At 42.2% G+C, this 27,327-nt stretch overlaps 1 protein-coding gene across 5 annotated transcripts in view; it reads right to left on the bottom strand.

Annotated features, from left to right (window-relative positions):
• The window catches only part of LOC134355648 (endophilin-A3-like), a 144,686-nt gene that overhangs the window by 72,606 nt on the left and 44,753 nt on the right, over window positions 1-27,327 (bottom strand). The gene's annotated exons all lie outside the window — the stretch shown is intronic.

Raw genomic sequence — 27,327 nt, forward strand, 5'->3', positions numbered from 1 at the left:
CACGCTACAATGATCCAGCACCGGAAGGCAGCAGCAATGGGAGAGGCCACCCCAAACAAAGCCACGCTACAATGCAAGCCCGAGGCTTGAGGCCTAGTCTTCACTACACCCAAGGGGATACTGCTGCCTTGCCGCCCATCTCCCACCAAACAAGGAAAGCAGGCCTGTGGCAATCAGTGTCCAACAGGGTCTTGGGATCGTGATAGAAACATCCAAGACTGTCAGTTCCGGTTTCACTGTTCATTTCCCGCCACAGATGCTGCTTGACCTGCAGAGTTGCTCCAGCATTGTGTGTGTGGTTTAAGATTTCCAACATCTGCAGATACCCATGTCATCATTTGTGTAATGACTTTGATTACTGATAAAACTTCAGTGACCTCCAGCATCTCTCAATAGGCTAGTGTGTTAATCTCCTCTGCTGAAAACTTTGCTAACAACAACTTGCTTTTCCTTACCACATTTGACATGGCAGTTTAAAAATTCAGAATCAGAATCAGGTTTAATATGTGGTGAAATTTGTTGTCTTTGCTGAGGTAGTGTTCATGGGTTCAATGTCCATTCAGAAATCGGATGGGAGAGGGGGAAGAGGCTGTTCCTGAATCAGGCTTCTGTACCTCCTTCCTGATGCTAGCAATGAGAAGAGGGCACGTCCCGGGTGATGGGCGCCCTTAATGATGGATGCCACCTGTTTGAGCTATTGCTCCTTGAGGATGCTCTGGATACCACTTCATTCCTAAGAGCAAAAAACCACACAGTTTCAAGTTCAATTTAACCAGATCAGCTGCAAAATTGTGCTCATTTGCAGGTTGAGCAGGAAATTTAATAGTGAACTTTTTATTTCTGTTTACATGCTTCAGTGTGAAATTCATTCCAACCACATCAGCAAAAGAGCAACAGCTAGGTATTGCCTTTCAGTTTGATTTTCACTGGTTCAGAATCCTATGGTCCTTATTTCATAGAGAACATTTAGCTCTTACTGCTAACACATTACCCAGAACCTATGCAATTTTAAAGAACTAATACGAGTAAACCTCATAAATACAGTACTTAGCCTCGCTGCTATCCCTCTCCCAAGTGCAGCTCACACTTAATCCTGAGCTGTCATGGCAACTTCAACTGCATTTCCCAACTCAGAACAAGAGAAGTAATGGGCATTTATCTATTTTTATTTATATATATCTGCCTATGCCTCTTGCTGGTTTTGCTGGATAGCAAAGAAAGGAACTTAGATGTCAAAGACACAAGAGATTCTGTGGATGCTGGAAATCCAGAGGAATTTCTACAGAGGTACTGTGGAGAGTATTTGAACTGGCTGCATCACCATCTGGTATTGTGTGGGGGGGGGCGGTGCTATTGCACAGGATCAAAATAAGCTGCTGAAAGTTGAAACTTAGTCCACTCCATCATGAGAACTAGCCTCCGTAGTATCCAGGACATCTTCAAGGAGCAAAAAGATGGCATCCATCATTAAGGACCGCCATCATTCAGAACATGCTCTCTTCTCATTGCTACCACCAGGAAGGAGGTACAGGACCCTGAACAGCTCATTCTCTGTAAACTCTAGAGATTGTTGTGCATGAAAATCCCAGGAGATCAGCAGTTTCTGAGATCATTCCATAGTCAAAGTCACTTAGATCACATTTCTTTCCCATTTTGATGTTTGCTCGGAAGAGCGACTGAACTTTTTGACCAGGTCTGCATGCTCTTATGCATTGATTTGCTGTCACATAATTTGCTAGTTATATATTTGCATTAATGAGCAGGTGTATCTAATAAAGTGGCCACTGAATGTATAATAAGGAAGAGTATTATTTATCTGGTAGTTAAAGGGTCTTTAAGGAACTATAATCATGATGTGATGGAATTTTACATCAAGCTTGAAAGAGACTTCAATTTGAAATATGGGTCTTAAATCTAAATAAAGCAGACTACACAACTTAGCTATATAAGTTGGGAAACTACATTAAGATGTATGAAAGCTACAGTATGTTTATTATTTTTCAAAGAAATAACAAAGATTTCAAATGATATTTAACACATTAAGACCAAAAACACCGCAGGAAGCAGGGAGCCTGGTGGGGTTTATGAGGCTTTTGTACAGACAGAGATCTGAAGGGCATTGACGGATATGGATGGTACACTGCAGGAGGACGACATTTATTATAAACCGGCATCAAGATTAACATAAACCTCATGGGCCAATTGGCCTGAACATTACTGGACTGCCCTATGCTTAAGCTGATTGACGGACTTGCGACACCCGTTACATAGCTAGTTAATTCAGCAGTCAACAAAATTCACACAGCACGACACTATTCTCCTTAAGAGCATGTTTTCCACAGTTTATACCAATAGCATTTTCTCTCTGGAATTCTCATATTGAAACTATTACAGAAATCCAAAACCACCTTCTATCTGCATATCTTGCTATATCCCTGGACTCAGACTTAACCTACGCCCCTTTCAAATTTATATCACTGTTTCTTACAAACTTTATAAGATGAGATTCCCAGTGTGCACTGACAATATTCATTTCTTTACTTTTCCCCAAATTCAGCTTGATCCTATAGTTGCTCTTACCAACTGTATGATTAATAGATAGAAGAGCAAGATCATCTCTAACCAAGGTATGTTTTATTTGGATCTCAAACACCTAACCATTACAATCTTCCATAGCTCTCTTGAAATGATACCATATGACCTCCCCCATCAGTTTCACTACATAGCCAATTATCATCTGCTTTTTCACCCCCTCCAACATCTCCCAGTAACATTACTGAAAATCCTCTTTGCCTTTATTATTGCATGGTTAAATATTTCAAAAGTTCATTTTTCATCCTTTAGTAGTAGTAGATCTCTGTACAGTCGGCCCTCCTTATCCGCGAGGGATTGGTTCCGGGACCCCTCGCAGATACCAAAAAACGTGGATGCACAAGTTCCTTATTCAACTTGTCTAAATACGGTGGGCCTTAGGACCCAGCGGAACCCCGGACCTTACTTAACCTGTCTCAGTGCGGTGGACATTAGGACCCGGTGGCAGAGCTCTGAATCCGCAGTGTTTCTGCTCATGAAAATAATCACGATCATGATTGAAAATAAAGTGGAAATAATAAAGCAATTGGAAAGAGGTGAAACGCCATCGGTCACTGGAAAAGCGTTAGGCTACAGTCAGTCAACGATTGGAACAAACTTAAAGGATAAAGTGAGAAAGGCCCTGCCCCAATGAAAGCTACAATTATTACTAAGCAACGCAGTGGTTTAATTATTGGGTTTTGGGGTTCTGGGTTTTTGATCCTTCACATCAACCCGATATGGATGGAGAGCGTGCTCGGGAGCGGTCTGTCACTGGATCGAACTCGGGAATTTCCGTTCCTGAGCCCGGCACTGAAACATACGTTTCTTAAGTATTTTATATGCATAGAAAGGTAAAATATATACTATATATAAGTCAAACGTTTGACTAACTGACGCTAAATAATACTGGATGTACTTGTTCCGACTTACTTAGTAAGAGAACTAACGTTTTTGTTTGATCCCGATCCATGATAACCTACGCACATCCTCCTGTACACTTTAAATCATTTCTAGATTACTTACAATACCTAATACAATATAAATGCCATGTAAAATAGTTGTAATATTGCATTGTTTAGGGAATAATGACAAGAAAATAAAGTCTGTACATGTTCGAACAACAAGTGCTGGAAGAGCACTTCCGGGTTTTCTCGATTTGTGGTTGGTTGAATTCGTGCACGCGGAACTCGCGGATAAGGAGGGCCAACTTTAGCAGCAAATCTCCATCTCAATCACAGCAACATTTATACCTCCGTGATCACCACTGTCCTTCTGGACCCATGAGACAATCAGCTTTCCAAATCCTCCATGACCCAACTCAGTGACCTTCAACCTCTCATCATGAACCTTTTTTTTGTTCCCAGTTCTGCACCGTTCCAACAGTCACTCTCATGCTGGGCTCCCTATTCCAAGCAATCCTCTATTCCTTAGTCTGTATTGTAAATATCCCCTTTCCTCTATGAGAAAACTTGCACAACTCAAACATTTATTTTCTTTTGTATTCTTCATCAACCATCCTGCAGTTTACTGTCTAACCAAATGGAATAGAAGTTCCAGCCAGGTGCAAGAGTTTACAATAGTTAGCACAACTTGGCTGAAGGAAGGTACAGTACTACTTTGCCCTTTGTGTGAAGGAGGTAAAATTCAATAAAACAGTGAGATTTGACTTTGAATGTGCTCAACTTAGACCTAGAATCAGAGAAGAGGGACAATCGCTCACTAAAATCTCAGCTACGAATGAGGAATAAGCTGTGGTTTCCTAGGTACGGTGCATTGATTAAGTACATTAAACAGATTCAATCAAATAATCGTAAACATACTAAAAACATGAGCCTGATGTCCAGTATTTAAACAAAAGTTATACCAGTTTATAAAGGTAGTCTGCACAGCCCTAGAGAAACCGTGACTAATCTAATCCTAGCAGGAGAAAATTGCCCAGACTGCCTCCCTCTCAAGAATAAAACATCAGCAAGCAATGAGAACAATTAATAGAGCAATTATTTCAATCTGAGCAATCTAGAAAAGCAATTAAACACCTAATCAGCACAGTAAAACAGTCAGCTCCAGGGAATAGGAAAAGTGAGTCCTGAGGAGTTCATTTGGAAAGGATGATTAGATCTAAAGCAGTTCCCCCTTTCTCACAATGATCAAGCTTGAGTAGGGGGCTTGATCTACCTCACTTGGCCAACCGGGAAACTTAATTAATTTTGCACTATTAACATAAGAAAAAATTCCCAAGAGTGTTTAAAGGGTGACCAAAAGGTCAATTGAACCAATAGATTTGAGGGAGCAAACTAGCATGAGGATAACTTACAACTATGCTGACAGTTCTGGAAGGATGTTCCATATTTTAGGGGTTAGAAAGCCAACAGATGATGTCTAAAGGAGTTGCATAAATGGTGAACTGGAGAAACAAAGATCTGGATCCAGCCCTGTATCTCTTTCACCAATCAACTTCCCAACTCTTTACTTCACCTCTCCCCCCCGCTCCCGATTTCACCTATCACCTTGTGTTTCTCCCTCTCCTCCCCCACCCTTTTACTCTGACTCCTCCTGAAGGATCTGGGCCTGAAACGCCGACTGTACTCTTCTCCATAGGTGCTGTCCGGCTTGCTGAGATCCTCCAACATTTTGAGTGTGTTGCTTGGATTTCCAACGAATGCAGATTTTCTCTTGTTTGTGTCTGGATTGGCAAGGCCCTGTGTTACAGAAATAAGAAGGAGCATTTAAGGGGAAAACTGGGATTTGAACCCAAGAATGTAAATATTAAACGATACTGCTTGTAGATGTTAATTCTGGCCAGCATACACCTGATCAACTAAGGTACATTAACAGACATTCTCTTGGGAATGCATCCCCATGTCCAGTTGATCAGGTTCACCTCAGAAAACTGCAGAGCTATCCCAGCAACAGTTGAGTATGTGTTTGGTCTCATTCCCAAGGACAGGGTAGTCAATGGCTCTATATGGTCCAGAACACCAACACCAATGATCGCTCTGTAGAACTCAATGGCTGGTTTTCCAGTGAAATATGTTAAGTTGAAGTGTATCTACATTATTGTCATAAAAGTAGTAAATCAACCGGTAAACTCGCAGTCTGTATTTGAAAGGATTAACTGCGGAAATAAAGTGATTATATTTTGCATGATCTCAGCAACCCACAGTGTTCACGGAATTGTTGCCTGCATTAGTACATATCCACAACCCCAATGTGCTGTGGTCTATGCTTGCTGGAGCTGATTCAAACCCAACAGGAGGAGATTTACTTGGTTTCTAGAACGAAGGATGAAAGTCTTTCAGTGGAAGTTTGGAGTTCCCTGATCTTTTAGAACATAGAATAATACAAAACGGTTACAGGTTCTTCAGCCCAATATATATGCGCCAAACATTATGCCACTCTAAATAATTCCACCTCCATATCCTCTCATTCCTTACCTCTATGTGCCTCTTAAAGTTTGCAATCTTATCTGCTTCTACCACCTCTCCTGGTAGATGACCATCAAACACCCAATGTACAGAAAAAAAACAAATCGTGCAAACAATAAAAGTAAGCAAATAACATTCAGAATTGATGTTCACGAAAGTGAGTCCACAGCTACGAAGGCAATCATCACTGCAGCTGATCCGGCAGCCAGTTAGTTGTAGGTCAAAGCCTCAGTTCAGCACAGAGGCGTTGTAAACCCCGCTGAGCTGTGAGTTGAGTGCCGGCCCATCGCTTCCCTCTGGCCCCAACAGTCTGACCCTTGCAATCTGACCTGGGGCTTAAATCAGCCAAATCTCAGCTCGTTCCTCACTCATGGCCCTGGGCCCGGGCCCCACACCTCTGATTTGGCCCATACCTGACCTTTCCAATCTGGTGCTTAAGTTGGCAAAGCAGCAGGTTATTCCTTGCTCTGAGACTCGGGCCCTGCCACTTCAGTATATCCTCAGGCCTGGGCCCCACTGGCTCGATTTGGATTGAACCCGACCTTTCCAATCTGGCCCGGTGCTTAAATTCGGAAAACAGTGAGTGCATTCCTTTGTCTCAGGCCTGGCCCCTGCCGCCTCGAATCTGTCTCGCTTCGATACTGCTGCTTTGAATGGCTCCCAAGTCCACACCAGCAATAGCCAAGTATTGGCCAATTCCTCACTCTCAGGCCTGGGCCAGGGCCCTGCTGACTAAATATGGTCCATACAGCCATGCTGCAACCATCATCTTCATCACTTCCTCAAGAAACTCGATCAAACTTGCGAGACAGGACATTTCCTGCACAAAGTCATGCTGACTATCCTTGACAAGTCCATGCTTTCCAAACATGAGTAAATCCTGATCCTAAGAATTTTCTCCAATAGCTTTCCACCCCACTGATACAAGGATCATCAGGCTATAATTTTCCAGGTTTTCCTTGTTGCCCAACTTAACATCACCTATTTGCCAATCTTCTGGCACTTTGCCTCTAACTACAGTGGATACACAGGTCTCAGATAAGGCCCCAGCAATCTCCTCCGTTGCTTCTGTCTGTATCTCTGGATGGATCCCATAAAAGTGAACAAGTCCCCAAGGCTTTATGTTTCTCCCCTTCCTTATTAATATCTCTAGAATATCAATATAGGCCTCCCTAATCTCACCATCATCCATGTCCTTCTTCTTGGTGGATACCAAAGCAAAGTACTCATTAAAGATCTCATCCATTTCCTTTGGCTTCATTAACAAATTCCATCCTATGTCTTCAAGAAGATCTAACCTTTCTGTAGCTACCCTGTTGAACCAATATACATATAAAAATGCCACGGGATTCTTCCTAATCCTGCTTGCTAATAACATTCCATGGCTCCTTTTAGCCTTATTAATTTTTTGTTTATGGTCTTTGCTCCTTCCTTTCTATTACTCATGGTAATTAACAAGATTTCAGCCTCCTAACCCTGCATGTTTCCTTTCTCCTTTTGACTAAACTCACAATATCTTTTGCCATTCAACGTTTCCCAACCTTGCTATTCTCATCTTTCATCCATTGGCAGAGTAAAAGAGAAGGGAGAGTTCCTCCATACACAGGGGAGTCAGAAGCACTCAGGCAAATATGAAAACAGTCCTGGGCAAAAAATAGTTTAAAAATCACTGGACTTTAGCATGGGTACTCAGACACTGAGAGGTCAATAACACAACAGAAAAGCTGCTCACTCTTGCAAGAAATGTTGGGGTCCAGACCTGCCCGTCACATCTTCACACACTTCCACCTCTCCAGAGTCTGCCAGAATCCAAGTATTCAAGTCTCTTCCCTCCCCCCTCCCATTAACTTTCTCATTAAAACCTCTTTAATCAAACTATCATCTGGCCCAATATGCATTTCAGTTTCAAATTTCATTTGCTAACACTCCTCTGGGACATACATTTACTTATAAATTACAGTTTGACTAAAATCTGCATTTGGGATCTCCTGCAGCAATGCCCCATCTCTTCTGGCAAGTGGCTTCCCTTCTTCCAGTGATGCACAACCCCATTAACACACTCCCTAATGTACATTATGTAGCTCCAGGCCGTTCACGGGAATGGTTAAGAGGAAGCAGTGATTGGAATGGAGGTTGTGTCAAGAGCAAACAAAGAAATGTTTGCAGAGTGGCTGAGAGCTGGACAGATATCTAGGGCTCTGAGAACATTAAAAAAAATGAATACAAACAACAGGTCTCAGGTAAATTAATGCTGAGAGAATTCCAAAGCAGCTGAAGACTTGCCCACTACAAGTGGACAAAAGGTGAGCATTACGGAATTGGACAGGCTGCAAGAGGATTTGAATGACAGAGTTCAAGGCTGTACAGGGACTTGAACATGGGACCTAGCATTGTAAATTCATTAAGCTGGGTAAAAGAACAAGCACATCATGATTGAAGAGGTAGTGAGATTTCCTTTGTGGCAGGATGATGTAAAAGCTGGAATTTACTGGGGATAGAAGATGATGCAAGGGAAATGGAATGGAGATATCATAAACATGAAATATTTTGCTGTAAACAACAGGAATTCTGCAGATGCTGGGAATTCAAGCAACACACATAAAAGTTGCTGGTGAACGCAGCAGGCCAGGCAGCATCTGTAGGAAGAGGTGCAGTCGACGTTTCAGGCCGAGACCCTTCGTCAGGACTAACTGAAGAAAGAGTGAGTAAGGGATTTGAAAGTTGGAGGGTCCATCCCTCCCCCTCCTGTCTTCTCCTATCATTTTGAACGACACAGACTGGGAGACCGCTTTGCTGAACATCTACGCTCTGTCCACCAGAGAAAGCAGGATCTCCCAGTGGCCACACATTTTAATTCCACATCCCATTCCCATTCTGATATGTCCAGCCACGGCCTCCTCTACTGTAAAGATGAAGCCACACTCAGGTTGGAGGAACAACACCTTATATTCCGTCTGGGTAGCCTCCAACCTGATGGCATGAACGTCGACTTCTCTAACTTCCGCTAAGGCCCCACCTCCCCCTCGTACCCCATCTGTTACTTATTTTTATGCACACATTCTTTCTCTCACTCTCCTTTTTCTCCCTCTGTCCCTCTGAATATACATCTTGCCCATCCTCTGGGTCCCCCACCCCCCCCGTCTTTCTTCCCAGACCTCCTGTCCCATGATCCTCTCGTATCCCCTTTTGCCTATCACCTGTTCAGCTCTTGGCTCTATCCCTCCCCCTCCTGTCTTCTCCTATCATTTTGGATCTCCCCCTCCAACTTTCAAAGCCCTTACTCACTCTTCCTTCAGTTAGTCCCGACGAAGGGTCTTGGCCTGAAACGTCGACTGCACCTCTTCCTACAGATGCTGCCTGGCCCGCTGCGTTCACCAGCAACTTTTAAATATTTTGCTGTTGAGGGTTTATATCATGTACAAAATACAGATTGCACTGAACAAAATCCATTAAAAATAAGCATCCCCGTTGATTTTTCCCATAATAATCTTATGTAATTACAAACTACCTGATGTATTGAGGGCTATCAAAGATAAATAATAAAAGGAATTCAGAGTGTGAGAACAAGTGCTAATTGTATTCATATCTAATTAGCAGTTTCTGAATTATTGTGATATTTTATTAAGGTTTGGTTTAGCCAGAGGTCCCATTGCTGTGTATTATAAAGGTATAGTTAACTGAGCTTGAAATTATGATTTTGTGATGTTTTTCTCTCTCAAATCTACTCAGTTGACAAGAAACATTAAAATACATGTTTTTGTTTGGACTTTGGGGAAGGTTGTTAAAATATTCATAAATGATGCAAGAGAAGATGTATTCCACTGCATCAGAGAGCCATTTGAACAAAGGTCTTGTAATTCTGGAAACAATACATGCACAAATCAATGACACCAAGACAGACAAATCTGTGTCTTTCAGAGGAGAATGACTCATTCTCGCACTAGGCAGCAACATGTTACAGAACGAGAGTACAGTGAGATCTCGGGTTTGATAATCACCAGTTACATTCATTTGCAAAAATCATTACTTAATGAACATAAGGCAGTGAAAGGCAGTGTAAATATGATGGTGTAATAACACTTGTAAAATATGAATAACATTTTTATAACTTAAGAAACAAACTATCTTGCTAAATGATTATGACATTCTTGGAGGAAAAAAGATCAAGGTCCATTTGAATCATTCATTACCCTGCAGTCACAAGGTGCAGTTGTTGACCCTCATAATAATCAATCTAGTCCACAAAAGATCCAATCAGTGGAAATACTCTTGTTCTGAAACCTTGCATAACTATAGGTTTAAAGTCACATGTAACACACATCACTCTGAAATCATATACTGCCTCTCAAGATATTCTCAGAGAAATCTTATGAAGCACCATCTGCTTCCATCGCCTTCCCTGAACACGTGTTCCACAGACTCACCATTCACTTGGTAACACAAAGTTTCGATAAGTTAGCATGTTCATGCCCAAGAATCACAGCTTCAAGCCACCAATTAAAACAGGAGGTCGAACAAAAGCCATTTGCAGGATAGGATGAAGATATGTGTTAGCTTTATTTGTCACATGTACATCGAAACATACAGTAAAATGTGCCATTTGCATCAAATCAAATCAGCAAGGATTGTGCTTGGTAAGTGTCGCCATGCTCCCAGCACCAAAGTAGCATGCCCACAACTCACAATAACCGTACATCTTTGGAATGTGGGAGGAGACTAGAGCACCCACTGGAAACCCAGGTGGCAATGGGAAGAACCTACAAACTCCTTACAGACAGTGGTGGGAATTGTAACCTTATCTTACCAGCTGGCATTGTAGTGTAGTGCTGCACTTTCTGCTACTCTACCGTGCCACCGCTATGCCCCGCCATACTGTGCTGTGGAGGAGTAAGACACCTCAATATTGTGATAATTCCTGGAAGACTTGTGCAGCATCTTCTCCATCATTTCCCCAAAGTAGTTCAGATGCATCATAATGAAGGAGCCACTTGGAAATTTGTGATCCAGCAATAGAAGACTGAAGAGGGCTATTTTCCCCAAAATCCTTCAGTGCAGTGCATCTTTTAAATAAACACAGAACTATACGTGACCTTTGGTAATAGAGAGTTTCCCCATCAATTAATAGATTCAAAATAAATTTTCATCATCTACTTCAGAAAAATGGAACTACTTCTCCGTACACTTATCTTCCACTTCAAATATATCTTAGTGTTTCCAGTCAGCCAATGTACCAGGATTAAAGGGAGGGGGGAGGGGAGGGGAGGGGGGAAGGGAGGGAGAGGCCATGAGAGGCCCGCGTCAGGCATTTTCATGCCTTACAAAGAAGGCATGCAGATTGGAAGTCTGTGTGGGGCACCACTTCTCGCACAGACTAGAGCAATGTGTGATTAAGTGCCTTGCTCAAGGACACAAACACACTGCCACAGCTGAGGATCGAACTAGCGACCTTGAGATAACTAGGCGAATACCTTAACCAAACAATAGGAATTCTGCAGACGCTGGAAATTCAAGCAACATACATCAAAGTTGCTGGTGAACGCAGCAGGCCAAGCAGCATCTATAGAAAGAGGTGCAGTCGACGTTTCAGGCCGAGACCCTTCGTCAGGACTAACTGAAGGAAGAGTGAGTAAGGGATTTGAAAGTTGGAGGGGGAGGGGGAGATCCAAAATGATAGGAGAAGACAGGAGGGGGAGGGATAGAGCCGAGAGCTGGACAGGTGATAGGCAAAAGGGGATACGAGAGGATCGTGGGACAGGAGGTCCGGGTAGAAAGACAAGGGGGGGGGACCCAGAGGATGGGAAAGAGGTATATTCAGAGGGACAGAGGGAGAAAAAGGAGATTGAGAGAAAGAATGTGTGCATAAAAATGAGTAACAGATGGGGTACGAGGGGGAGGTGGGGCCTTAGTGGAAGTTAGAGAAGTCGACGTTCATGCCATCAGGTTGGAGGCTACCCAGACGGAATATAATGTGTTGTTCCTCCAACCTGAGTGTGGCTTCATCTCCACAGTAGAGGAGGCCATGGACAGACATGTCAGAATGGGAATGGGATGTGGAATTAAAATGTGTGGCCACTAGGAGATCCTGCTTTCTCTGGTGGACAGAGCGTAGATGTTCAGCAAAGCGGTCTCCCAGTCTGCGTTGGGTCTCACCAATATATAAAAGGCCACATCGGGAGCACCGGACGCAGTATATCACCCCAGTCGACTCACAGGTGAAGTGATGCCTCACCTGGAAGGACTGTTTGGGGCCCTGAATGGTGGTAAGGGAGGAAGTGTAAGGGCATGTGTAGCACTTGTTCCGCTTACACGGAGAAGTGCCAGGAGGGAGATCAGTGGGGAGGGATGGGGGGGGACGAATGGACAAGGGAGTTGTGTAGGGAGCGATCCCTGCGGAATGCAGAGAGAGGGGGGGAGGGAAAGATGTGCTTAGTGGTGGGATCCCGTTGGAGGTGGCGGAAGTTACGGAGAATAATATGTTGGACCTGGAGGCTGGTGGGGTGGTAGGTGAGGACCAGGGGAACCCTATTCCTAGTGGGGTGGTGGGAGGATGGAGTGAGAGCAGATGTACGTGAAATGGGGGAGATACGTTTAAGAGCAGAGTTGATAGTGGAGGAAGGGAAGCCCCTTTCTTTAAAAAAGGAAGACATCTCCCTCGTCCTAGAATGAAAAGCCTCATCCTGAGAGCAGATGCGGCGGAGACGGAGGAATTGCGAGAAGGGGATGGCGTTTTTGCAAGAGACAGGGTGAGAAGAAGAATAGTCCAGATAGCTGTGAGAGTCAGTAGGCTTATAGTAGACATCAGTGGATAAGCTGTCTCCAGAGACAGAAACAGAAAGATCTAGAAAGGGGAGGGAGGTGTCGGAAATGGACCAGGTAACAACACACGTGAGAAGGAAGGAAGAAAGGGAAGGAAAAGAAAACCTGATCATCTGGGATCAGTAAAAACAGAGCAATCAACAGTTGATTTCTTTAATCTTCATAATGAGACATTGAGAATTAAGCTTCAGAGCCTGAGGAGGAAGTTTATACCACGTGGGTGAATTCAACGTCTGGTATAAAAGCTTTCAGAGATGAAAGAAAGATTAGATTGGGGAGAGAAAAAAAACTAGTTTGCCATTCTTTAAACTTTCAGCAATTATTTCCTGCAGAACGAGATTCCATAATTACAACAATACATTTTCTTTGATTTCTTTGTGGGATGCCATGGTAGTGTAGCATTTTGCGTGACGCTATTACAGCTCAGGGGTGTCGGAGTTCAGAGTCAATTCCAGTGCTGTCTGCAAGGAGTTTGTATATTCTCCCTGTGAATAGTTGGGTTTCCTCTGTGAGCTCCAGTATCCACCCAGAGTCCAAAGACATATAATTGGGGATTATAAATTCTTCTGTGTTTAGGCTAAGGTTAAGTACATGGGTTGTTGGGCTCATTCTGAAATAAATAAAAATAAAGACAGATCATTTAACAATAGTGACCACTAATTATTATAGAACTTAACTTTTGCGCCATATTTTACACATTTCCAAATGAAACATTTTCTTGGAGAGCTAGATGCACACACACAGAGAGGTGAAATTGCATAATTTGGACAATAGTCTTTGTATATTTACATCTGAAAAGCTATTGGGAAAATCTGTTAGCACCAAACCACATGAACTAATGAAGCCAAATAGCATTGATACATTGAAAGGAAAGTGAAATATCTGTATGAAGAATATATTGACAAGGCATGGGGATGAGAGAAGGCATATTTTGAACAAAATCACTGGCATTGACAAATTGGAATGGTCAATGTTTAACTTTGCAAATTCTATGGAATTCTATGAAATGGCCACTGCCATCTAAAGGAATCTGGAATTGGACTACAAATCTGACCGTGCAGCAATAATCATAGTCTGAGAATAAAGAACTGCGATCTTTGTAGCTCAGTGCAAAATCATCACCCACTCGGTTATGTAACTGCAGCAATTCAATTAATAGTAAAGGCAACAAGTTACGACAAATTGTTAAGGCAAGTACTGCAGTGAAAATGAGAATTTTCTGATGATATCTCAGGCAGGAACATTACTAAGGATAGAACAATACTTCAACACCATATTACATTTCTGATAAATCTACAAAAGACGGTCATGCAATTTAATTTTCTAGAATAAGCTATCACCTCACAATTTACGCTAATTTCACACAATAACTTAGCAGTTAATCAGCATTAACATTTTTATGAAGTACTAAAAATACCAGTGAATAATTGCCATGGCAATGAATGCTCAATTCCAACTGCAGGTGTCCTTGCTGTTCGCTGTAGCTTGAATTTAGTTTTTATGTAATAAAAAGTACCTTTTGTTTGGCCTAATGAACAACTTGGCACCAGCATCCATCATCAGAATACCCCATAAATCCTTCTGTTTCATGGAAACACTTCTGATGTACCTACGTCACTTGTTGACATGATTCATATTAAAAACCTCGTTAATGGTCTGCTTCATTGCTGATGTATCTTTCAATATTTAAAAAAATCCACTCTTACTTGAATTATTAAGTACATGATTGTGATGCATTCTTGTAATTAAGGATGATGGTTCAGCTCAGTTTGGGACATGCACCTCAACCTGGACTGTAGCTCCATTAAATAATTAAGGCTATTCTGCATTCTCAGCCTAAACACTAGCCCTTTGTTGATCAATCCAGTCCACCCCATGTCCTCATTCTTCACTGTCAAGAGCCTGTTCAAGTCCCTTTCTAAATGTAGTTTCAGTTTCTACCACCTTCAGAGACAGTAAGTTCCATGCCATTTCGCCCCATTTCTTACCGGCTCACAGAACAATTCCATTCCTACTAACTTTCCCTGTAACCTACGCTCTCCAAATTCCCGTCAACTCCCCTTCGATCCCGTCATTCACTTATTCACAGTGGCCAATTAAACTACCAACCCACACATCTTCGGGATGGGGGAGGAAGCAAGGGCGCCTCACAGAAACACAGAGTCATCAGGGTAATGTGTGACTTCCCCAGAGGTCAGGGTCAGGGTCAAGTCCAAATGGTGAGGCAGCAACTCTACTAACTGGACCACTGTGCCACCCACGTTTTGTGCACAGAAAAGATATTCCTCGATACTCGTGTTTTTCATCCGTCACTATAAATCTGTGCTCCCAGGTCGTTGAACAATCAGCCAATGGTAACAGCAACACTACTTATTATAGCTAATCACGATCTTGTACACTCACTCAAATCTCCTGCCTAGCTTCTAAGGAAAACAATCCTAGTTTCTCCACTCTGATCCTGCAGCTGAAAAAACTGGATCATTCTAGTAAATACTAGACAACCAGTGTGATGTGCTTTGGAAATTAAAGAAGAACTCAGTGTATTAAAGAAGAAAGACGCGTAGCAAGACAAATATTGTTCCTCCTCACTTAACGAAGGAACTTTTTATGACCACATCTCTTGCAATAATTACTCTGTGCCGCATATTCTCGAGTTGATCTTTCCTTTTCTCCTCCTTCCTCCCTCCCCCTTCTCTGCCTGTTTTTTTGTCATTCTGGAGACGCGCAGCCCTTTCATCCTTCATCTCTTCTACCATTTGTTTTTCCCTCTGATCCTGGAGTTGTGTGGCCCTGGCCTAATCGGATTCTTGTTCTCTCCTCCGTCTGTGCCTATTGCTGTCATTTTGGAGACGTGCATGCCTGCCTCCTCTGCCTTGTCTTTTTTGTCCTGACTCTTTGATCCTGGAGTCATGTGGCCCCGGCCTCATCCGATTCTTGTTATCTCCCTCTCCTTGCCGCTTCCTGATGACGTTTGGCGTCATCTCTTGACCATAATGTCCCCCTTCTCTTTCCGCGCGGCATAATTAGGCTATCCATATATTTTTACCCTAATGCTTGATAGAAGATAGGAAGCAGTAACACCAAAGCCTCCAAGATTGTTGTTTCTTGATGATGAGGTTGGTGCTCTCCTAAATGGACGTGATAGCCCTTCCCTTTTGCTGCAGTTGGTGTGGTTGGTGTGGCTGCTGTGAACATCGTGCGGCACTGCTGAGGTTGGCCACGCGCAGGCATCGGGCTGTGGCCTCCCAATTTCCATGATGGCCGATCGGGTCTCGGGTGAAAGGCAGCCTATTGATTTTTGGCGAGTGGGCAATTTTAGACGCATATATAACCCTGAACTTTGCCTGCATTCTGTAAGTTAGCGCATTTTAATTCGATTTAGCCGAAAAAATGCCGCTGTAATGCACAGTTTGCACTAATTGAAGGTCGCAAACAGACAGACAGAGCATGAGAGTTTTAGTGGTATATAGATTTTGCTGCACTTTCTCTTGTATCCTTGATCATCACATCCTTAATGATCAGAATTGGGTGCAGTATTCCAGCTCTGACCTTGCCAGTGTTTAAGACAGGATGACAGCAAACTCCCCAGTTTATTCTCTTATGGCTCATCCTCTGATTTCAGGGTTCTTCATGCTTTTCCAGCTGATCACTCAAAACTTTCAGGCACTTATGCTTACAAATAACCCTCTGATCCTGCATAAACATTAGAACTCTTCCATTTAAGCTTCACTGTTCCTCCTCCTCTCTACTGCAACTCGAGTAAGAAGCAGGAGGCATTCTGCTCCAAAGGGTCCTTCTATCATAATAGCTGATCCAGCTGTATTCCCACCAACCTATAACAACCTTTCAAGCCCTTGTTTATCATAGGTATTGGCTGAGCAATCAAGTTTTACCTTTCATTTCATATGCCACATGTCCCTTAAGTCATCTTTTCTCTTTACCACAAGTCTGTGTGTGTTTTTAGTCCATTTACAACCTTTGCCTGTTTTACTTTTGGGGATGGAATTTACCCAGAAAGCCTCTCATGTGGATGTGTAGAAAATTCCAAAAATGGATGACATTCACCGCCTTGCCTTCATTAACCTTCTACTTCCATATCAAAATCTTTAACAGTTAGACAATTTGTCTCTGATGAATCAAGGCTGGCTCATGACTGGTTCCTCAAACTTGCCTAAATGTTCATTTCACTTCCACCCTCGCCCTAATCCTTCAATATTTACCAGACCACAGAGATCAAATTGACATTCTATAGATTCTGGGATAAAATAAATTAATGGTTTATCCTGAACTAGTTTTCCACCTGTGAGGCAGCCTCCTAATATTAGAGGACGTGGACAGATCAAATGCAAAGAATACAGATTACCTGACCAATGTGAAAAATGGGGGGATTGTCTTATGACGAGAGGTCAGAATGTGAGGAGCCCGGCATATTCTTCCACTCCTTTTGAAATGCAAGTCATATTTGCCATTCTCCCATAGTCAGGAACCACCCTTGTATCCGGGGGGGGGGGGGTGATATATTGCACTTCTGCTTGTTTTATTTTTGTTGCCATTTGCATGATTCATTTTTTGTGCATGAGGGAGGATTGATGTTTCTTTTCTGTGAACGGGTTCCATGGTTCTTCTCCATTTCGTGACTGTCTATGAGGAAGACGAACCTCAGCGTTGTACACTGCAGCGGTCCCCAACCACTGGGCCGCTGACCCAGTACCGGGCCACAAAGCATGCGCTACCAGTCCACGAGGAAACAATATGAGTCAGCTGCACCTTTCCTCATTCCCTGTCACGCACTGTTGAACTTGAACATAGGGTTGCCAACTGTCCCGTATTAGCCGGGACATCCCGTATATTGGGCTAAATTGGTTTGTCCCATATGGGACCACCCCTGTCCTGTATTTGCCCCGCTAAGGTACAGCGTTCCTATGAAACCTTTCGTGCCGAAATGGCATAAAGTGAAGAAGCAATTACCATTAATTTATATAGGAAAAATTTTTGAGCGTTCCCAGACCCAAAAAAAACCCCACCAAATCATACCAAATAACACATAAAACCAAAAACAACACTAACATATAGTAAAAGCAGGAATTATATGATAAATACACAGCCTATATAAAGAAGAAATAATGTAGGTACAGTATAGTCGGGAAGATTAAGCCAAAACCGATTTGTGGAAAAAAAAATTGGCATGTACGCGCATGCGCACACAGCTGCCCGCGCAAGGGCATGGTAATCTTTCCTGGGATAAACACAAGTGTCCTGGGATTTGACTGCTACTTTTGTCCCTTATTTGGGAGTGAGAAAGTTGGCAACCCTAACTGTAAAAGACATGTTGAGGTGAGTTTTACCCTACTTGAACAACCCCCACCCCCGGTCGGCCGGTCCGCAAGAATATTGTCAATATTAAACCGGTCCGCGGTGCGAGAAAGGTTGGGGTCCCCTGATATACTGCATACAAGCTTTGATAATAAATGTACTCTGAAGGTTTGAATCTTTACAATGCAGCATGGCACATGCTTGTGAGCTGCTGATTCAGCTTAGCAAGCTCGAGTCAGCGCCTGACTGGAGTTTGCACATTCTCACTGTGGCCAACTGGGCTTCCTGCGGGCACTTCTGTTTTCTCCCACCCCTAAAGATGTCCCAACTGGTAGGTTAATTGGCCACTGTAAATTCCCCATAGAGTGTTGGTCAGTGGTGGGACCTCGCAGGAGAGAGATCACTGAATTTTGGAAGTTTGCGGGCTGCTGAGGCTATGCCATTTGTCACCTTCCCGGCTGTTAGCAATGGTAACAATTTCTGCCTTTTGACAAGCACTCAGCAAAGTGGCAAGGTACCAAAACTCAGCAGTCATGCTGGCTCTCCAGTGAATTCTACCCAGTGTTAATCTTGTTGGCATAAGCAGGAGGTCAATTGACAGCTTCCACTATGCTGGTGTCTGGAAACCTCATACCCCAAAATCTTCTTAACTTCAGTCTTCCTGTACACATCTGAGAACTAGAAATGAGCAAATAGCTTGAATGCAGTGCATTAGGATGCATGGCATGTGGAAAATTAGTTCAGGATAAACTATCCATTTTTTGGTCACTGGCACATAGGACAAATGGCACTGAGGAAATTTCAAAACTAATATTTGACTGTAGTTGAGTTCAGTAAATAATTATATTCCCGCAAATGAATCATCGCAAGGAATCAGTTTGAAAACACACAATGCTTCAGTCAATGTTGCTGCATTGTCTTATTTAAACCCATGTCCACACCATCATTAGAAACTATTTATATTCCAAAATTAGCTGAAATTCTGGGGCTGAATCATTTCAACTGTTTATATGTAGATTTTTTTTGTCTGTGTTAAATTCAAACTAATGTAAAAATTCCATTAAAAAAAATAAAGCTCTAGTCTAGAGGTACAAGGTACATGCATGCTTGTCTGAAGAATTATACAATGCTGAATGGACAAGACAATTAGAGCTTGGAGTGGTTGCGGAAAAAGAATCTTACTGAACTGTGAGGTCAGAATGATGAGGAACCGGTATAATTGGTCACTGACACACAGGACATATTCCCACCGATGCTTGTAAAGGGTTTGTACGTTCTCCCCTTTACTGAGTAGATTTCCTCTGAGTGCTCTGGTTTCCTCCCACAGTCTAGAGACTTACCGGTTGGTAGGTTAATTGGTCAGTGTAAATTGTCCCATGATGAGGCTAGAATTAAAAATTGAGGGATTGCTCTGCGGCTTGGCTTGAAGGACCAGAGGACCTAATACACAGTGCATCTCACTAAACAAATAAATAAATAAATAATAAACAGAGACCTTTCAAAATAGTAAATTTCAGTGACTGTCATCAACCCTTATGATGTTCCAGCTGATGCTATGTCATCTTATTAGCAGCTGATTACATGGTTAAAAAAAATCTAGCAATTAATTAGACTGATAGCATAACCACTGACAAGTGGCGCAAGCTTACAAAAAGACAAAATGTTCACAATTTGGATTCAGATTAAAATAGAACATGTGGGAAGCATCTGTGGAGAAAATGTATGAGGTTAACACCCTTTTATCTCAGCAATCTGAATGAAATGTCAGCAAACTGAAACAGCTCCAGACCGTTATTATTGGCTATCAAAGGCGTTTTACGCTTTTCCCATCCTTTCAGTCATCCAGGTACCAGACTGAGCAAAACCTTTTCCCAGAGTCTCAGGTCACTCATCAACCAACGATCAAACTGCACCAAAAAAAAAATCAGGAGCCTAAATCGCAGAAAGTGGACCATTCTGACAAAACTTTCTGACGAAATGTCAACTCTATTTCACTTTCCAGAAGTGCAGCCTGATCTGCAGAGTGCTAACAGCATTTTCTGCTTTTATTATCCCCGACCAAGGAGGCTGCCTAGAGATGCAAAGTCAGTGACGTTCAGTTCACACCCGTGCTCATGGAGAAGGGCCCTCAATTGCAGGCTCTGGGGTAGCTAGAGGGTTGGCTGTTTGATAATTAGCGAAGGATTGCTGAGTTACCCATCTTCCAGCCTGAAACAGAGACAAGTACAGGCACCAAAGGTCTATCTGCCTGCATAACCACTGCTTGTTTTGCCTTGTCAGCTTTACTACTTCCCCTGGTGAGCGTTTGGCATCACCCTCTCCCTTTGTTAAGGCTGCTACAAAGTACTCATTAGGAATTCTATCCATGGCTTCTGCCTGCAGGCTTAGATCATTGCTTTAGTCATTAATTGGCCAATCTCTTTAAACTGCCTGCTTGCAAATTAAATTCCAATTGGAGGCTTTCCTTTCCCTTTTATCAGAAAATGACATTCTTTTCTCATCGTTCTTTTCACTTCTGCTCGTTGCTTTGTACATCCAGCATGGATCTCACTTGAATTCCTTACCTGATGTGTCACACCTCTTTTCTAAAAAAAAATCAGTTCAACCAATCTCTTATTTTCTGTCATTCAAAGATGCCAGCATTTCCTATTAGAGCGGTTCTGTATCCAAAACAATTCATCCATATAGTGTGCTCTTTGTTCATTTACAGTTCTACCTGCCAATCTTTAGTTCCAGTTCACCTTGCCATATTCTCTCATATCTCACAGTATTTGGCTACCCTCCAATTTCCCACTTTGGATTTCTCCTTGCCCTTCTCTATTACCAGTCGATACTTTATGATTACATAGAATCACATAGAATAGTACAGCACATTACGATTACGATCGAGGAACGTGTTTGTAGCCCGGATATTGAACTTTTTAAACTGTTGGACTTCGGCCATATTCCACCAAGATACAACACTGGGCAGCACGGGGGGTCGTTCCTGCCTGTGGCCATCGAATTTGCAGCTCCTCCCGTGGAGGGTCAGACACCCTGAGCCAATAGACTGGTCCTGGACTTATTTTCCATCTGGCATAGTTTGCATTTTGTTGTTTGATTGTTTGTGGTTTTTATATTGCTATATTTATGCTCTATTCTTGGTTGGTGTGGCTGTAATGAAACCCAGTTTCCCTCGGGATCAATAAAGTATATCTACCTATCATTACAGGTCCTTCGGCCCACAATATTGTGCCTCAAACCCTGCCTCCCATATAACCCCCCACCTTAAATTTCTCCATATACCTGTCTAGTAGTCCACGATGCTTGTTCCCCACATCTTCCCCTACTGAACTGTGGTCCTCTTAGCCCACTTCAATTTCGAGTACCCGATTCAGCAATGCCTCCTTCATTATGAGCTGACAACATGCTTAACTCATTTCAGAAATTCCCCTGCATCTTTGCCTTTACCTAGGTGTCATCCCAATCAGCAACTGAAGTTCTCCAAAATACCTATTACAATATTCTTGCAGATTGTCTCCCTTAACTCCCTCTCAGTACATAGAGTACTCTATGGTATAATTTTAGAAGCTGGAAAAAGTCTTCTTTGTTCTTAACTGCAACCAAATGGCTTCAATATTGCCTGACAACTCAAGGTCAGCCTCTCCCTCCAGTGTGAAACATCTTCCTTACTCAGCATTGTCAGAGTATGACCCTGTCTCTATTTTTGTTCCCTATCTTTGCTCAACAACTTGTACCTCGGAATATTACACATCTGGTCCCACCCTTTTCTTGCTGCAGTTATCACTATCAAATCGCATCGTACTCAGCCATCTGCGCCTGCAGCTTGGCCTTATTCACTAATCCCATGCACTCACACACATCTAACCCATTAAATTTTGGACTTTTCATATTCTAAATTTTGTATTTTTCACATTCTCTCTTCAAGTGTTCCCACCTTAAAGTCTTTGACATCCTGAATGAAGACTATCCAACACAGGCACTTCATTCCTTTTCTCCCCCCCAGTGTGATCTTGGCCTTTACCCATGTCAATTTGCTCCCCAGGAACACACTGAATTCTTTCTCGAGGTGACTAGTTCCAGTCCTGCTGTGACGAAATATGCCCATCTTGAAGAGATTCTACCTGCCCAGAACCGGCCTTAATGCTCCAAGAAACTTAAGGGTTTGCATCATCATCATGCCTCTAATCACACATTACTTTGCCTTCTCTGTCTTTCCATTCCTACACTTATGGTTAGGTGGGCCTTGTGCAGTCCAGAGATTATAACCTCAGAAGTCCTGCTTTTTAACTTCCTTCTAGCTCTTCAAACCTGACTGTGAGACTTCCACTCCTGCTGTCCCTATACTGGTATGTTCTGTGGCATGTGGCTCATTCCTTACACTGAAAGAGTATTCTGTTCCCACTCCATGGTGTACTCAGGAGGCAGTTAGGGCATATTCTAGAGTTAGGGTATATAGCAAATATTAACTTCAGCAACCAATCTTTAGACCTGAACGTGAATTGTAAATTAAATTTAAAATGCTGCCCTGGACAATTATTTCTTGGTGACGTGGACATCAGTTAACTGAAAACCAGACAGTGCTCATTAACATTCATTTTGGGTGTCTGGAGTGTGGGTACAAAGAAGGAGGTGTGAAAGTTACAATGTAATTTAAAAGCATTGTGGATGCATTGTAACTATAGAATTATCCTTTGATCCTTAGCTTATAAAATATCACATAATATTGGGTCGAGCAGGCCTGTTCCTCCACGTGCCTCATTTTGTTGAATATCCACTGGCCTTAGTGACTCTCCGGTGACTTCGTTCACATTACAACACAGGCAATGCATTATTTGGGACTCTAAATGCATCTGCCTCCTTCATTATTGAATCTCCTATACCAGGGCACACGAACCAGCAGTGACCCACCCCTGGGCAGATACATGTTGCATGGTGCCATGATCAAGAACCCCCACCACTCAGGGCATGCCCTTTTTTCATTGTTACCATCGGGAACAGCTTCTTCCCCTCTGGCATCCAATTCCTAAATGGACATTGAAACCACGAACACTACCTCACTTTTTAAACATATACTATTTCTGTTTTTGCACTATTTTTAATCTATTCAATATACATATACTGTAAATTATTTTTTTCTTCTATATTATGTACTGCATTGAACTGCTGCTACTAAGGTAACAAACGTCACGACACCTGCCAGTGATAATAAACCTGTGACTGATTCTGAACTCCATGCGAGTCCAACCTGAAAGTACATCCAGGAAAACTTCAGTCTCCCTTATGCTCTGCAGAGACTCTGCTTATCTGCAAAGCTCAGAAAACGTGTGCTTTTTGTTTTGGGGGTTCGATACTAAAGCAAAATGGAGGAAAATGTAATCCATTATATATTCTGTATTGTGTCATTCCTTCAATAAAAATAAATAAATTATTATTATTATTTCAAAAAAAAAGAAAACGTGTGCTTGAGCTCAATCAGCTATAAACTTGTACAAGTAGTTACCCCCACCCCCAGTATGCAGATCTCTGATGCAAAGATATGATCTCAGAAACATTACTTTCCCCTTTGCTCCAAACATTGGTGAAACTGCAGTTAGAGTATTATGTACAGTTCTCACCACATTACAGGAAGGATATGGCAGGAATAGAGAGAATGCAGAAGATATTCACCAGGATATTGCCTGGAATGGAAGGCTGTAGTTATAATGAAGTTCTGAAGAAGCTGGGTGTATTCTCACTGGAGGAGGCTGAGGAATGACCTCATAAAGGCTTATAAAATGATGTGGAGCATAAATATGAAAGATAGGTAATGTTATTTTCCAGGGATTGGTTAGTCTAGAACAAGAGGACAAAGATTCAAGGTGAGAAGGGGGATTTAAAAATCCTCTATAAATCAGAGCATTGAGGAAAGGAGTTGAGATGTAATGTTGAAATTGTATAAGGCATTGGTAAGGCCAAACTTGGAGTACTGTATACAGTTCTGGTTACCGAATTATAGGAAAGATGTCAATAAAATTGAGAGAGCACAGAGGAGATTTACTAGAATGTTGCCTGGGTTTCATCTCCTAAGTTACAGAGAAAGGTTGAACAAGTTGGGTCTTTATTCTTTGGAGCGTAGAAGGTTGATGGGGGACTTGATAGAGGTACTTAAAATTATGAAGGGGATAGAGTTGACATGGATATGCTTTTTCCATTGAGAGTGGGGTAGATTCAAACAAGAGGACATGAGTTAAGAGTTAAGGGGCAAAAGTTTAGGGGTAACATGAGGGGGAACTTCTTTACTCAGAGAGTGGTAGCTGTGTGGAACGAGCTTCCAGCAGAAGTGGTTGACGTTGTCATTTAAAGTTAAATTGGATAGATATATGGACAGGAAAGGAATGGAGGGTTATGGGCTGAGTGCAGGTCGGTGGGACTAGGTGAGAGTAAGACTTCGGCACGGACTAGAAGGGCCGAGATGGCCTGTTTCCGTGCTGTAATTGTTATATGGTTATATGGTTAAAGGAGGTGTGACAGGCAAGTTTATTTCCACAGCAATACTGGTGGATATCTGGGGCAAGCTACGAGAGAAGGTGATAGATGAAGATACAATTACAAAATGTAAAAGACATTTGGACAGGTAATTGGATAATAAAGGTATAAAGCAGGAGTTCCCAACCTGGAGTCCACAGACGGGTAAGTCTCTATGGCATAAAAAAGGTTGGGAGCTCCTGGTTAGAGGGATACGGGCCTCATTCAGGCCAATGGGATTTCCATAAATAATGCATGGTCAGCGTTGAAAGGGCTTGTTTCTGTGTTCTACAATTTTATGATTCTCAACTCCATTTTTCCGACACGCTTACCAATTTGTTACCTTAATTGAACCAAACATTTTAAATTAGGACTTGAATGAATAGGGCACCATTTCCAAATTTGCAGATGTCAATATCTTGGCGATCTGGTGAAATGACTGGGGACAGAATTGTAATAGGTTTCAAGAAGATGCACATTGACTGGTGAAAGGCACCAATAGGTGACAGGGAAAAATTTAAAGCTAAGGATTGTAAAATGTTGCATTATGGGAGGAAAAAATGAGACAATGCAATATAAACCAGAGGGGATAATTCTAATGAAAAATAGTGAATAGAGGGTTTTTATGCAGTTTGTTTGTGGGAGGGTAGTTTGAAAAAGTGGTGAAAAAAGATAGCATCCTGGAATTTATAAACAGAGGCACAGAGTACAAAAGCAAATAAGTCATATTAAACTATTATACATAAATTAATAGTACAGACAAGGATTTTGTTTTAAATTAAGCAAATTGTTAGGGATGGAAATGTAATCCAAGGGACAGTAATGGGTCAGATTCACTTGTAGTGCTCAAGAGGAATCTGATTAAGTTTCTGAAAAGAAAGAATTTACAGAGTGACACAGAGAGCTAGCCGAGTTACACTCGGTATAGAGGTGACAGCCTGAGTCCTGTCCTCCACTGCTCTAACTATTCTGTGATTCTGTTGTCATATTCTAGTAAGTATGATGCCAGGAATGTTTCCATTTTTCCTGCTATGTTTTCCGATGCACTGCCTCCTCCTGGATGCACACACTAGATGACATCAAGTGATGTCACTGCCCCATGACCTTCCAGAATCCAACGGAAACATTACTTTCTTTTGTTGTGGATCAATAATCCTACAATCAGTAGTATTTTTCATAATAATAAAATGTGATTTCAAGCAGGAATGAAAACTCATTATTCTTCCTTACTCTGCCGAGGACTGCAGATTTGTGTTCGAACCACAGCATGAGACAAATGTTTCAAGGCCGAGGACTCAACCTGTGACCAAAGCCCCACTCCAATCACTGCTTACAAACTTGTGCCTCTTTTCTTTATCTTCTGCAACACAGCTGTGGAACAATGGGGATACCTCATCTCCAAGTTGGAGGGCTATGGATATTCTGAAGACTATATGCAATAATCTAGACTGACATGCCATGTCCTTTGAGGGAATGTTACCATGTCAGACACATGCAGCCTTTCATATGAGACAATGGAGCAAATGTTATATCCCCCCCCACCCCCAAGGGGAAAGTAACAGGCCCTTTGGTGCATCGAAGTTTACCGATCTGGTCTTTTTCCAAGTCCTATCTACCTGCACCAGGACCACAGCCTTCCCATCCATACAGCTATTCAAATTAGCCCTCCCATCCACATACCTATCCAAATTTCTCTTAAATATTACAAATAAACTCACATCTACCACTTTCACTGACAGCTTGTTCCACGCTCCTATGACCTGTAGTTCTGGTCTCACCTAACCTGAGGGGGAAAATCTGAGTGCATTCATCCTATCTATACCCCTCACCCTCATAATTTTATATAATAAGTTCTCCTCGCATTATATTTCTGATTGCAGAGTCTGATAAGTGGAGTAGTTTAGAGGGGGGAAATAAAATCAAGATGGACAAGTGTTCAGAAATGAAAGCACTCTGATGTCTTGGAGGATAGACAGAGGAGAGTCGATTACAGAGGTGCAACGGAAAAGGCCACGGAGACATTTGTACTGAATTTTGAGGAATAATTGCCAAGAGATTCTTGGAAGTGAATATAAAACACCCCAGGAAACTCTATTAGTTAGAAAATGACCAAGATTAGAATAAAACTCCCAATGCTATTCATACAAAACAGTGCTGAACACAAGATTGTCACCCTCTGTTAGTGTTCATTGGAGATTTTGTACCCACTCCATTGGAGTTTTAGGCTGAATGCAGCCCCTAGCTAAATTTCATCACCATTTCCAATTCAAATATTCTGTCCATTTTTAATTTTTCCTGCTAAAAATGCCACATGCACCATGCCATAATGCAAACTGCCTTATAAATCTGTCATCATATAACCTCAGGCTCCAGCTGGCTACACCACTTGACATTTTATAAACAGTTGTCAATATAGATGGAACAAAAAGAGCTTGAAGTCGAAAGGAAATAGATTACACAGATATAAAACAGCTTATCACAAGACAATAACGTGTATGTACACAGGCATAAACATGCCCCAGAACTCCCTGGGAGGAAAATACCCGCTTTAAACATATCAGGATGGTGCAGCACACACTGACTGCGTTGCACTGGAAAAATATGAGGAAAGGGCAAGAGATTTAGAGTACAGAAGTTTATAAGATCATGGGGGGGGTATGGTTAAGTCTTTTTCTGAGGGAAGGGAAGTCAA

The sequence above is a fragment of the Mobula hypostoma genome, chromosome 13 (assembly GCF_963921235.1).
Source record: "Mobula hypostoma chromosome 13, sMobHyp1.1, whole genome shotgun sequence".
Lineage (NCBI taxonomy): Eukaryota > Metazoa > Chordata > Chondrichthyes > Myliobatiformes > Myliobatidae > Mobula > Mobula hypostoma.